We start from the raw sequence: 14,625 nt of genomic DNA on the forward strand, positions 1-14,625 counted from the left end.
ATGGTAGAGTAAAAGATTGTAAGAAATTATGTATATGATGATCCAAAGAAGCATATAAAGATCTACATGAACTAATGCAGAGTGAAGCAGAGAACCAATAAAACAATATTCACAATAATTACAATGTTAATAATAAGAAATATGCATTAAAAAAAAGTTAAAAGTGAATATAACAAAATTATAAAGATCAAGCATGACTCCAATGAAGAGATATGAGAGGATGCCCTAATCCATTCCTTCATGGAGGTAGGAAGTCCATAGGTGTCACACATTGCACAGGCTTTCTAACTTTTTCCAATGTATCAGTTATGTTGATTTGTTTCCTCTTAAAAAAAAAAAAAAGTGGGTTTTTTTTTTTGTTTGTTTTTTTTAATATGGCTCTCTGGAAGGAAGAGGGGTGATACTGAAGATAAATATGTCAGAAGACATAAATAAAAATATTTTTAAAAGAAATGGAACAACATTGCATTTGAGAAAGTTCGCAGTGCTTTTTAATAATTTTAGACTTTTTCCTGAAATGAACGAACAGCTTTTTAATACTAGTGTTCTTCTGGTGATGACATATATGTTCCTCTTCATATATATTTTTAAAAAGAAATCTTAGTGACTAGGTACATGAAAATTGCAGACAGGCAGAATTAGGCTTGATTTAAAAGAAAATTCGCTAACATTTAGAGTAAAATATAAGTAAAATAGGGTTTTCTGGGGGGGAGAGGTAGAAGTTTTTCCTTCTTGGGAGGTATGCAAGCAAAGTCTCGATAATCATTTGTTAGATAATGTAAAAAGGATATTCTGCTCGGGTCCAAGTTGGACTAAATAGTATCTTAAGTCTTCTTCAATCCTGAGATTATGTGATCATCATAATTTATTTTCCTTCTCATATTGCATTATTTCTAACCTTTTTTTATTCCACCTTTATATATTCCAAGTAGCAATGTTCCCACGAAATTAAATGGAATAAAGAAACCTGTCAAATACTAGATCCAGGGTGGAATAATCATGGCTAAGTAATTGTTTATATGAGGTAGTAGGCTTCAATATGAGTCAATACTTTAATAAAACAGTTGAAAAAGCTAATGTCATCCTAGATTATAAATTAACATTTACAAGCTAACTCTGCAAAACACCTTATGTGCATTACTTAATTTAAGCCTCACATACAACTGAGTACTAGTATTATTTCATTTTATAAATGGGACAAATCTCAGATTTGACCAGGATCACATAGCAAGCAAATTGTTGGTAGTATTTAAACCCAAGCTTTCTATGACTCCAAATTTATCACTATGTTGGTTTTGAGACATAATTACAAGCATAAATTATTGCACTGTATAACAATAAAATATTCCTCTCAGGGACAATTGAAATATACACTCCACACTAAATGGTCCCAAATATTATTTCGTAAAACTATCATGTCCTATTACCTATATGTAACCCCATGTCTAACTTGTTATTTCATAACTGAAATTTTGAATGCAGACAATTAATCTCATCACAATTTAATCAAGAGATTAAAAACCTGGAAGATCTCAGGGTTCCTCCCGTGTGCAAAACTTTTATGAGTTTTCACAGAGTACAACAGAAGCAGAATATAAAAAAATGAACACAGCTATAATCAGACCTCATCTATATTATTGTGGTGTATTAAGTTCTAAGTGTTACTTTTCAGAAAGAAACTGGCATGTTTCAATATATTCAAAGATGGGCAACCAGGAATTTATAGAAGAAATTTGGCATGATTAGCAAGAAAAATGAGGCAGCTAGGTGGTACAGTGGATGCAATGTCAGGCGTAAAATCAGGAAGATTCATCTTCTTGAGTTCAAATCAGACCTCAGACACTTATTAGCTGTGACACTGGGCAAGTCACTTAATTCCTTTTGTCTCAATTTCCTCATCTGTAAAATGAACTGGAGCTGAAAATGACAAACTACTTCAATAAATCTTCCAAGAAAAGCACAAATGGGGTTGAGAAGAGTTGGGCACTATTGAAAAACCACTGAACAATATAGCAAAACATGGGAAAAAAGAATATAGCAAAACATGGGGAAAAAGACATGAGGGGAAAAGAGGACTGGATCAGAGTATTTGAAGAGCTATTATGCTGGGCAGAGATTAGTTTTGTTTTGTTTGGTCCCAAAAGATGAAACTTGGAGCAATAGGTGCTAACTGTCAAAAGAAAATCAATTTGTCATAAGGAGCTAACCAAGAGAGCTGTTTTAGTAAAGAACAAGTTTCCCATTACCAAAAGTCTTCAAGCAAAAGTTCAATGGCAACTTGCAGTTAAAGTTTAGAAGATTATTTTGAGTTCTAGTTAAAGTAAATTATCCTCTCAAGCTATGACTGTCCTTTAAGAAACCAGGCAGAAATGATCAACCATGATAGATTTGGCTCTTCTCTCTAGTGCAATGGTCCAAGACAATTCCAAGAATCTCGTAATAGAAAATGCTGATCATATCCAGAGAAGGAACTATGGAGTCTGAGAACATCTCTAAACAGGCTATTTTTACTCTCCCCTCCCCCTTTCTTGGGGCTTTTCCCTTTTATTAAGTCTTCTTTTGCAACATGATTAATGTGGAAATATATTTGACATAATTGTACATGTGTAGCCTATATCAGATTGCTTGCTGTCTTGGAGGGGAACAAAGAAGGTATAGAGAGGGAGAAAAATTTGGAGTTCAAATCTTATAAAGATGAATACTGAAAACTATCTTTACATGTAATTGGAAAAATGAAATACTATTAAATGAAAAAAAAAAAAAAAGAATGATTTTGACAGAAAAAAAGAAAACAGAAATTTATTTTGTGGGGCGGGTCCAGATTTGTGATTCCTTTGGTATAGGAAATTCCCAGTTGAGTAAATTCTACTAAGGCAGATAGGCAACTATTCTACAATTTGCAGAATCTGAGTGGTACGTGGGTTGCTGAAAGTAAAATGCCAACATATGGCACAGGCTAAAAGTCTTCTTGACTCTGAGGAAGGCTCTCTCTTTACTGAAACCATGCTTCCCTTCTTATCACTAAAAATAAACAGGAATAAAATTCAGTTATTTAGTTCTAATTTTTATCCTTTTAGGAGAATTTTGTTTTAATGAAATGGTTATAGGGAAACTTTTCAAGTACTACAATTTTTCCTTTTCTTTCCATCATTCCTCCCTTGATCCTCTCTATTGTCCTATTATCTGTCCTGTCATTTCTGGCTAAACTTCTCAAGAAGACAATCTATAATAGGTCCTACACTTACTCATTTTTAATCCCTTAAAATCAGCTTCCAACCTCATTATTTCATCAAAACTGTTTTCTCTAGTTAACAATATCATAATGACCAAAATCCAAAGAACTTCAATCTTCCTGCATTAGATTGATAGCTTCTGGAGGGCAGGGACTCTGTTTTGCCTTTTTCTATATGCTCAGCACTAACAAGTGCTTAATAAAGACAAACTGAAAAGTTTATCTTGAGGACTGTACTTCTTAGCACTATATCTGTATTATCCCATCAAAAATTATTTCAAAAAACATCACAACAATTGTTAAAGTACTACATGAACCATGTACACAAAACCCTATCTACCACAATAAATACTCAATATTTTTTCTTCCAATACTTAATGATAAATTTTGGTTAAATTTCTCTATTTTTTTTTTCTATTTGGGGAGTAATTTTAAAAGACTCTAGCATAAGGTAAACTGGTCTAACCATTTTGGAAATTAGTTTAGACTAGAATGATATATGTGAGAAATGACACAATACAACCCAAAGATACAACTACAGAATATATATATTTTTTTCAAAGAGACCAAAGTCAGAAAAAAAAAAAGGGTTTTCTTTACACCAAAATACTTAAATCAGTACTTTTGTGACAGAAATAAACTAGAAACAAAATGGGGAATGATTAATAAACTATATATTAACATCAACTATTAAGAAGTTGAAGAAATGGAAATATTTATAATGAAATTATTCAGAATGAATTAACCAGAATCCAAATATATGCAATGGCTAAGATAATGTAAAAGAAAAACAAAACAAAACAAAAAAAAAAAAAAAAAACAAAGAATATCTTTAATGTGCAATCTTGTCTAGAGCAAAGAAGTGAGGAAACATCTGTTTCATTATAGCAGTAAGTGAAGTTCTATGGATATAGAACATTACTTGTCAAGGCAGTCACTATGTTAGTTGGCTCTATTTAACACTACTTTGTTATTAGGAAAGAACTGTTTGGGTTGGGGGAAGAGAAGCGGCTATGATATAAAACAAAGGTATCAATAAAAAAATTTTAAACAGCTCAGCATGAGGCAGAATAAGAAATCTGCCATTCACCCCCAAGCTCATCAAACTCTTTGGCCTTATCAAAGAAGTGAGAATGCCTTCTCTCATCTTTTTGCAGACTATGGATATGAAATAGAGTATGTATATCCAGTCAATTTGACTTGTTAGGTTAGTTTTGCTGAACTACTTTTTAAAAAGATCATTTTAAATTCTTTCCCAGATTTGGGTCACTAGGCAGAGCAAGAAGTAGGGAATTACTTCTTTTCAGAAATAATGATATAAAAACAAAATACTAAAAATTTAAGTCATTCAATATAGTAAAATAAACATGTATATTCCATCAAGTTTTTATATTGTATAAAATTTATATTCTAACCTGAACATATGTAAATACACACACACACACACATACACACACACACACACACACACACACACACACACACACACACACACAAATTTAGGGGCAGGTAGGTAGTACAGGAAACATGGTAGAAAGCCTGGAGTTAGAAAGACCCCAGTTCAAATATACATGCACACATATATAATATCCTTATGAGCATAAACACATATAGAATGTGAATATCTATGTGTGTATTTGTATTTGTGTCTGTGTATCTGTGAATTACTCTAAAAGACTGTAAGAAGGCAGCATGCACACTAGGTATTAAAGAATAGACAGTCATCAGGGTTACCAGTACATGAATGGTTACTCTAAGTCAGATGGAAAGGGAATAAGCAATTTGACCCTGACCTTGAATCCCCAGGACTCCATGTTTCAGTCAAACTTATCCATTAGGAATCTACTAAAGGATTAGCCTTAAAGAAGAGCAACTGCAGAAAGTAGCAGGCTTTCTCATGATTCTCTGCCCCCTTGTCCTTGTACAAATGAGATATACTAGAGAAAACAGCCACCATTATTATATTCAAAACTCCTTTCCTCCCGAACCACCCACCCAGTCACTGTCAGAGAATAGGAAAAGGAGTAGGTAAGCCAGGCCTGAAGAATTAGTTCCTGCTAAAGGCTGATTACCAAGTTTCTTGATAAAGGTTCATGGGGGCCATTTTAATATCAGCCTCCTCTCCACTCCTTTCCAGGGTTCCAATTTAATGAAGCAATTGAAGCAACAAGGGACCATTGTACTGTGCTTTGAATAGAAAGTCCAACAAGAGAAGCTTTTAAATTTATTTAAATGTTGCTTTGCAGATTTTAACAGTCTGCAGAAACTCAAAGCTGAAATGTGTTCCATCTACTGCATAAAAAGGATGCTCTTAAAGGGACAACATCAAATTTCTGTGCAAAAGGATAAACAAACATGATGATGATTCTCATCCTAAGTCTAGCAATGAAACCCTCTTGTTTAGCCAACTCATAAGAGCAAACAACTTATATGCCATTTTCATGTCAAATTGAAAAGCTAGTTATAAATACATACTCTCCTCAATTGAAACATATTGGGCTGATGGCCAGAATGGGAGACAAGACAAAAAAAACTCTTTTATCAACATAAAAGTTAAGGATTGTAATAGACATATTTTAGCACCATGATAATTTTCCTTCAGGTCACCAGATGTTGCTAGTGAAACTTGGATTTCTATAATTGTTAGAAAATAGGAAGATTTTCTATTCTTGTGCTTGGAACACAATCCTAGAAATTAAAAACAATATATTCTAAAATCTCTTTTGGGGAATAGCTTTTGATCAGATACTCCTCATATGGGAGAATTGAAATGCTATAAAGAAGCATATTTAGTTTGCTTGTCAGAAATAACTTCCTAACAATTAGAGTTGGTCAAGCTGTCTCAGAAAATACTGCGTTCCTTCTTAATTGAGACTACTTCTTAGGTATGTTATCATAGATGATTCTTTTTGGGGTGGCATCTTCCTCTTCCACCCTCCCAACCCTCAGGTGTTGCCACCTCATTCACCTCAAATTAAAAACTTCAACTATTCCATCTTAAATTCAAGTAATATCTTAAAATAGAAAGAAGTGGCTTAGTAGATAGGATACTGAGCCTGGAGTCAGAAAGATCTTACTAGCTTTGTATTTGCCTCAGTTGCTTCATCTGTAAAATGAGCTGAAGAAGGGCATGGCAAACCAGTCCAGTATTTTTACCACAAAAACCCCAAATGTGGTCACGACAAATCAAACATGACTGAAAAATGACTGAACAAAGCAAAAAAGCAATGAAAGATAATTTTAGGAGATAATCTGAAAGTAGAGTCAGAGAAATACACCTTATAAAAATGATGCAACAGAGCTTATGAAGCAAAAGTGGTACAACTTTTATAAAGCAAGAAGGAAAACAGGTTATAAAACTCACTGTCCACAGTTATTACCGAACACTATAAAAAATGGCATTTTTTTTTCCCATTAAAGTGTCTCAAGACCACTGGATATCATAACCAAACATAATTCACCTTCTCCTCAATGTCTGTAGTGGAGAAGGTAGTAGACAAAATTTTGTACTCATTTACACTATAGGTAACATTTCCTCTTTGGACTTCCAACATAAAACCATTGAATTTATTAAATATTTTGATGAAGAGGGGAAGCGTATCTGTGGAAATGAGATGTCAATATTCTAGAATTTTAAAATGAGGGATAAAAGTAAAGATCTTCAAGGTGGAATCAAGAAGGTGGATAAAAGGCAGCTATTCAAATGAACTTTCCCAATATTCCCCTTCAAACAACTTTAAAATAGTGCTTCAACAGCTTTCAGATAAAGAAATCAAAGCTATCTATAGTCATATGAAAAAATGCCTTATATCACTATTGATCAGAGAAATGCAAATAAAACACCTATCAGATTAACTAACATGACAGAAAAGAAAAATGGTAAGTGTTGAAGAGGTTGGGGAAAATTGGGACACTAATAAACTGTTGTTTGAGTTGGGCACCTTTGACTCAGTAATATCACTGCTACTTTTGTATCCCAAAGAGATCATTAAAAAGTGAAAAGGTTCTACATGTACAAAAATATTTATAACAGCCTGTTTTTGTGGTGGAAAAGAACTGAAAATTGAGGATATGCCCATCTATTAGGAAATGGTTGTACAAATCGTGACACATGAATGTAACAGAATACTATTGTGCTACAAGAAATGACAAGTAGATTTCAGAAAAAATCTGGAAACACATGAACTCACAGAAAGTTAAGTGAGCAGAATAAGGATAACTTGTACATAGGAACAGCAATACTGTTCGATGATCAACTATGAATAACTCAGTTCTTAAAAACACAATGATTCAAGACAATTCAAAAAGCCTCATGAGGGAAAATTCAATCCACATCCAGTGAAAGATCTGATAAGAGTCTGAATGCAGATCAAAGCTACTATTTTTTTGTGGTTTTTTTCTTTTGTTTTATTTCTTCTTTTATAACATGACTAATACAGAAATATATTTACATGATTAAACATATATAATCTATATTCAAATTCCTCACCATTTTAGGGAGGTGAAAGGAAAAAAATTTGGCATTCAAATTAAAAAAAAAAAACAAAAACAAATGCTAAAAATGTTCTTTACACATAAGTTTAAAAAGTATCATTTTAAATGGCTTTACAAGTAGTTGGAAAAATAATATACAATTTTAAAAATAATGCCTCAAATGAAATTTTAAAGTAGCTGAACCAAGAAAGGGTATTTTCCCAAGGTAAGAATACTTAAGAGGTCAGCAAGAAGTCTGTGGCAACTGAGTGGTGGCCTATCCAGAGCCCACATATACAGTACCAGCAACAGTTCCAGGAGTTCTCAGATCACAGACAGTAAGGAAGTCAGACAACTAGTCAAAATTAATTTATAGGGGAGCCCATTCTGGCATTAAGTAAATTGGTGCTGATTGGCAACTTTTGCCCATACAGAGTTCTATTCTAGGTTGCAGTTCCAGGATGGAGAAGAGCACTTTCAGTTGATCACAAGGGAGCAAGAGCCCTAGTACAAAAGCAAAGAAGTGCACTAGCACTAGCACTTGTGGCTATAGGCAATCAGGGATGCTTCTTGGGTAAAGCTCAGAGCACAAAACAGGAGAGCAGTGACTTCTCCTCTTCCAGGATCATACTACTATGGAAACACCAAAAACTTGTAGCCTCCCAGAAGTAGGTCTGAAAATAGCAGCACATAAAAGTCTGAAGCTTCCTACCCCCATATAAGCAGAAACCAACTTTAACATAAAGTTCAAAGTCAAAAAATTATTTGGAAAAATAAGCAAACAACAATTAAAAAAAAAAAGAACTGATCATAAAAAGGTTACCATAGTGAAAGGGAAGACCAAGACTTAGAAGATAGCAATGTGAAAACAGCTACTAAATAAGTCTCAAAGAAAAATGCTAATTGGATCCAAATTCAAAAATTGCTGAAAGAGTTAAAGAAATAAAAGTGGGAGAGGAAAAATTGGATTAAAAAAAGCACAAAAATACTGAAGGAAACAATATCTTAAAAACAGAATTGGTCAAATAGTGGTTTTTAAAAACAAAAACAAACTCTCTAAAAAGTAACATTGTCCAAATGGAAAATGAAGAAAATCTCACTGAAGAAAATAATTCCTTAAAATTGGACAAATGAAAGCATGATAATTCAATTAAACATTAAGAAACAATAAGACAAAGTCTAAAGAATGAAAAAGTAAAAATGTGAAATATCTTGTGGGAAAAACAATTGCTTGGGAAAACAGATCAAGGAGAAATAATTTAAGAATGATTAAAGTAATTGAAAGCCATAATTTAAAAAAAAAAAAAGGAACTAGACATCATATCTCAAGAAGATAAAACAAAAATTGAAAGAACCTACCAATGACCTCCCAAGTCAAAGTAAAAATACTTCAATAGCCAGAAAAAAACCATTTCAAATATCATGAAGCCACTGTCATGATTACTCTAAATTTAGTGGCTTCTACATTAGATAAGTAAAGTGATTGGAATGACATTCCAGAAAGCAAAGGAGTTTGGATTACAACCAAAAATCACCTATCCAATAAAACTGGAGAATAATCCTTCAGGGGAAAAATAGATACTTAATGAAATGGAGGACTTTCAAGTATTTCAGATGAAGAGAACAGAGAAGAATAGAAAATTTTACATTTGAACACAAGATTCAGCCGAAACATAAAAAGGTAAATATAAAAGAATAATGATAAGGCAGTCAATAAAATCAAACTGTTCACATTCCTATATGGGAGGATAATATATGTAATTCCTCAGATCTTATCATTATTAGGGCAGTTATTAAGGAGTTTACCTAGAGAGCATGGCTGTGTTGATCATATCGGTATGATGTTCCAAAAAAACGAAAGGAGAAAGGGGAATGCAGTAGGAGAAGGGGGAAGAGAGAGAAATAGAGTAAGGAAATTTTTCTCATATTAAAAAAGTGTGTAAGGAAGAGCTTTTACAATGGAAGAGAAAATGGAGAATGGTGGCAGCCAGCAAAGCAAGCAGCAAATGAACTTCAGGCTCACTGGAATGAGTTCAAAGAGGGAAGGAAAGGGTGGGAATAGGGAGGAAGGGGGGAAAGAAGAGAGGAGGATAAAGGAGAGAAAGGAGAGGGAGGGAAAGAGAGGGAGGGGGAGGAGAGAGGGAAAGAGAGAAAAGGGAGAGGGAGGGAGGAGGAAGAAGAAGAGTGAAGGAGGGGAGAAAGGGTGAGGGAGGGGGAAGAGAGGGAGGAAGTAGAAGAAAGAGAAAGGAAGAAATGGAAGAAAATGGGATAGAGGAAAATATAAAGTTAGAAATCATAACTGTGAATATGAATGGGATCAGTTCATTCATAAAATAAAAACATAAGGCAGAATGCATAGAAACCAGAATCCAACACCATTTTGTGTATATGAGACATGCGTGAAACAGAAACAAACATGTGAAGTTAAAATAAAGGACTAGAATAGAATTTAATATGTTTCAGCTGAAGTAAAAAAGGTAGGGGTAGTAATCATCATCTAAGATAAAGCAAAAGCAAAAACAGAGATAATTAAAAGAAATAATCAGGGAAACTACATCGTGGTTAAAAGTAGTCCAAAAATAATAGGAAAAAAAAATTTTACACCAAGTTTCTCTGATAAAAGCCTCATTTCTCAACTATATACTGAGTGTGGAAATGAATCAAATTTATAAAAAATAAGAGCCATTCCCTAATTGATAAACAATAAAAGTGATCTATTCATTTTTCAGAAGAAATCAAACCCATCTATAGTCATGAAAAAATGTTCTCAATCACTATTGATTAGAGAAATGCAAATTAAAACAATTCTGAGATACTACCTCATACCTATCAGAAAAGATAAATGCTGAAAGTTATGAAGGAAAAATAGGTATACTAACAAACTGCTGGTGGACTAGTGAATTGGTTCAACAATCTTGGAGAACCATTTGGAACTAGGTCCAAAAAGCCCAAAGAGTTAGCAATATTACTATTAAGTTTGTAACCCAAAGAGATTAAATAAAAAGGAAAAGAATCTATATGTATGATAATATTTATAAAGGCTCCTTTGTGGTGATTAAGAATTAGAAATCAAGGGGATGCTCATTAATTAAGAATGTCTGAAAAAGTGGTGGCATAAAATTTTGATAGAATACTATTGTGCTATAAGAAATGATGAGGGCAGTAGTTTCAGAAAAATATGTCAAAATGAACTATAAGAACTGAGGCAAAGTGAAATGAGAAGAACCGGAAGACCATTGTACACAGTTAATAATGCTGTCAATGATCAACTATGAAAAATGTGGGTACACTGATCAATACAACGATCCAAGACAATTTGAAAGGACTCATGATGAAAAAAATGTTAGCTATCTCCATAGAACTGATGAACTAAGTACAAACTGAAGTATAATTTTCTCACTCTCCTTATTTTTCCTTGATTTTTAAAAATATTGCTAATATAGGAATATTTTATATGATTTCACATTTATAATTGATAGCACTGTCTTCTCATTGGGTAGGGGAAGGAATAGGAGGGAAAGAATTTGGAATTCAAAATTTAAAAAGAAAAGAATGCTATGAAATCATTAATTAAAATATTTGAAAACAGAATTAAAAGATTTATTAAATATTAATTGAAAATTTACAGGGCACAATAAGGCAGAGAAATGTATACATGTGGATATATATACAACTATTTAGAAAATGATTGGGGATTTTTTGGTACTCATGGCAAATTTGAAAGAAACAGGAATTTCAGAATTCAAACATAATGACAAAAGTTTCTAAAGATCAAAGATAAATAAAGAATGAACAAGATTTGAACAAAAAAAAAAAAAAAAAAACACCTTTTCAACTTTCTGGTATGAGAAGTTTGTAGGGTAATAGCTTCAAGAATTGGAGAGTATGGACAGGAAAGTATCATCCCAAAGACCCTGAAATTAGAATACAAAGTATGTAAAGGGTTACCAAAAACAGAGAGATTTGGTAAAAAAAAAAAAAAAAAAAGCAGGCAATCCTAGAAATTAAGTAAGGACATTGTTCTTTGCATCACAATGTTGATTTCTATCTGCTATGAAAAGCAAGTGGAAGGTGAAACAGGTAACTATGTAGGAATAAAGAGAAAGATAAAGTAAAAGGCCCAAGAAGCCTCGTACTGCAGACCACAGAGATCAAAGAATCCAAGGCATTAAATGCTGGATTTCCTGATATCCCTCTGGCTGAAGTTTTTGAAGATGTCATTATCAAAGACTATAGCAGCTTCTCTCCCTAGATACAGAACTCTTATCTCTTCTACCCTATGACATATAATTTATTTGAATCCACCCTGACATAAGACATTTCACATTTTAATTCAAGGTTTACCTGCTGGAAATAAACTAATTTATGGTCATGTGCCCTGGATTCTGTTGACATTCTGCACTGACTTATCTTTCAAGGTGAATGAATATAGGACTTATACAATAGATAATTTCCTTTTTTTTTTTTTTTTTTTTTTTTTTAGCTTAGGAAAAAAAATTAATTTCAGGATTTAAGAGATGCAGAAAGAACACCTCAATTTGAAGCATAAGAGACATAAAAAGAATTGTATCATTTATAAAGCTTAGTAAAGCTATTTTAAAAGGAAGTAACAGTAAAGGACACGGTAATGAAAATGAAGGTTAAAAAAATTACAAAGTAAAAACCTGCACATCTTATAAAAATACATGATATTAATTTTAAAAAATAAATCTGTCAAGTTTAGGAAAGAATCAGTGTCTTTCTAAAATTCTAAAATTCTGAATTATTTCTAAGAATGAGTGTCTTTCTAGCAAGATAGCAAGTAGGCAAAGAGTATTTTTAAAATTTATTTGTGCTTTTAAGAAAACCGAATTTAGAAAGCTACAGTGAAACTTTGGTACCTATAAAAGTTACTGTTTTAGGTAATTTGAGAAGTTGGTAGTAGAAGCTTTTACAGAAGAGACACCATGTATAAATTTTGAAATAAAGACCTATTTTGAAAGTCAAAATCAGTCAACAAATATATTTTTAAATAACTATTATGTGTTGGGGATACACAACAAAAATAGAACAGTTCTTGCCCTCAAAGAGTTGATAGTATATCAAGGAAAACAATATATACATATATAAAACTATAAATAAATAAATAAATACAAGATGATTTCAGAAGTGGGAGAGATGTTAGTTAAGAGGGGAAGGTCAGCAAAGGCCTCTTTAGGAGGTGAAACTTAAATTAAGCTTTAAAGGAAGTTAGGAATTCTAAGAGGTAGGTTAGAGGAGAGAGTGAATTCCAGGCATACAGGATAAACAGCCTGAACAAAGGCATGGAGAAAGAAATGGAATGTTGCTTGTGATGGATGGTAAATAGGTCAGTTTGGCTGGACAATAGAGTATGTAAAGGGGAGTAATATATTAAATCTGGAAAGGCAAGCTTCAGAGAGATTATAAAGGACTTTAAATGCCTAACAGTAATTTATATTTGATCCTACAGAAAGTAGGGAGAGCCTTTGGAGCTTTTTGAACAAAGGACTGTCAAACCTATGTCTTAATAATATCATTTTGACAGTTATGTGGAAAAGACAATGAGAAGAGACAATGAGTTGTTTTTGCTATATGAATATGTCTTAACCAAATTAAGTGAAATTGCCCCTAACATTTAATAGCAGTAACCTGCTTTTCTAAGTATTATCTTATTTCCAGTCTTTTATGAAATTTTGAACTGAGAGAAGCAGAAAAATGCGGGAAAGAAGGCTGAATTTGGAGACAGAAGATCATTCAAATCTTCCCACTTGTAAGACTTGGACAAATTATACTTTCTGGGTCTCAGTAGTTTCTTTTATCTATAAAGTGAGGGAGTAGGAAGAGAAAAGTGACTTGTAAAATCCTATAACTTTCTGACAGATGGCAATATATGCTTAAAGCATGCATTTTCTTATACTTTTAAAAATTAAGCCTGTGAAAAACTAGCCCTCATTCTAAACAAATTAAAAAGAACATTTTACTATGAATCTGGCATATGCATTCATCCTTGAAAATCAGCTAAGCTGTCTTCATGCATTTTGAACAATTTCTTGAGAATTCTATTATTTAGATGGAAAAAACCCCCAATTTTCTCTGTAACAGAGCTTACAGTTATTGTATATTTCAAGAAAAAAAATCTTATTTCTTTACAACTAAATTAATATTTTTATTTTTGTTGGGGTCTATGATGTCATTAGTATTGTGAACTTGAAGTGAGGAAATACCTTCTTCCAATGCAGAACCGTCCTGCAACTTTTAATCTTAGAGATACACATGACATTATCTTCTTGACTCTGAGGTAAGTTCTCTATCACTATACCATTACATCCTAAAATTTAGAAGCATCATATAAATGCAGTATCAAACCAACAATTCCACCCCTATTTCCAAACTAAACTTCTCATCAAGGAGTGACAATACAAAGTCATATTTTGTTTACTGCTAATTTCCTCTTAAGTAAAGATTAGAGTCGAATCACACTTCACCTAACAAATCCTAGAATTCTCTGCTACAATCTAAATAGTTTTACACTTAAATCATTTAACCTGAGGAGAGCTAGTAAGATTTTTGAATAAAAGCTCAGTTATAGATTTAGATTTAGAGAAATAAGTGAACATCAATAAAGATTTATGGTTGTCAAACTCATTTTCAGGCCCCTAACCTTTAAGACCTATTGATAACTACCTCATATTGATGGAACTCATAGCAGTTCCTTTTCTGACACTCATCCTTCAAGACAGGGAGTCTAAATGGTGTGTTTAAAGGACACAACAGAAACTGAAATCAGATTCAACTGGCTGAATCAAGAAAAGGTATCTTCTGCTACTAGCCTCAAAGGGGGCAGGAGAAAGGGGGAAGCACAATTCTAAATCCTTAGCAAAAGCTAGGATTTATCTGTTGTAATAAAAGAGTGCCTAATC

At 32.9% G+C, this 14,625-nt stretch overlaps 1 protein-coding gene across 3 annotated transcripts in view; it reads right to left on the reverse strand.

The window, feature by feature from the left end:
* Positions 1-14,625, reverse strand: part of CYTH1 (cytohesin 1) — a 183,990-nt gene that overhangs the window by 62,706 nt on the left and 106,659 nt on the right. The window lies entirely within an intron of this gene.

The sequence above is a fragment of the Sminthopsis crassicaudata genome, chromosome 4 (assembly GCF_048593235.1).
Source record: "Sminthopsis crassicaudata isolate SCR6 chromosome 4, ASM4859323v1, whole genome shotgun sequence".
NCBI lineage: Eukaryota > Metazoa > Chordata > Mammalia > Dasyuromorphia > Dasyuridae > Sminthopsis > Sminthopsis crassicaudata.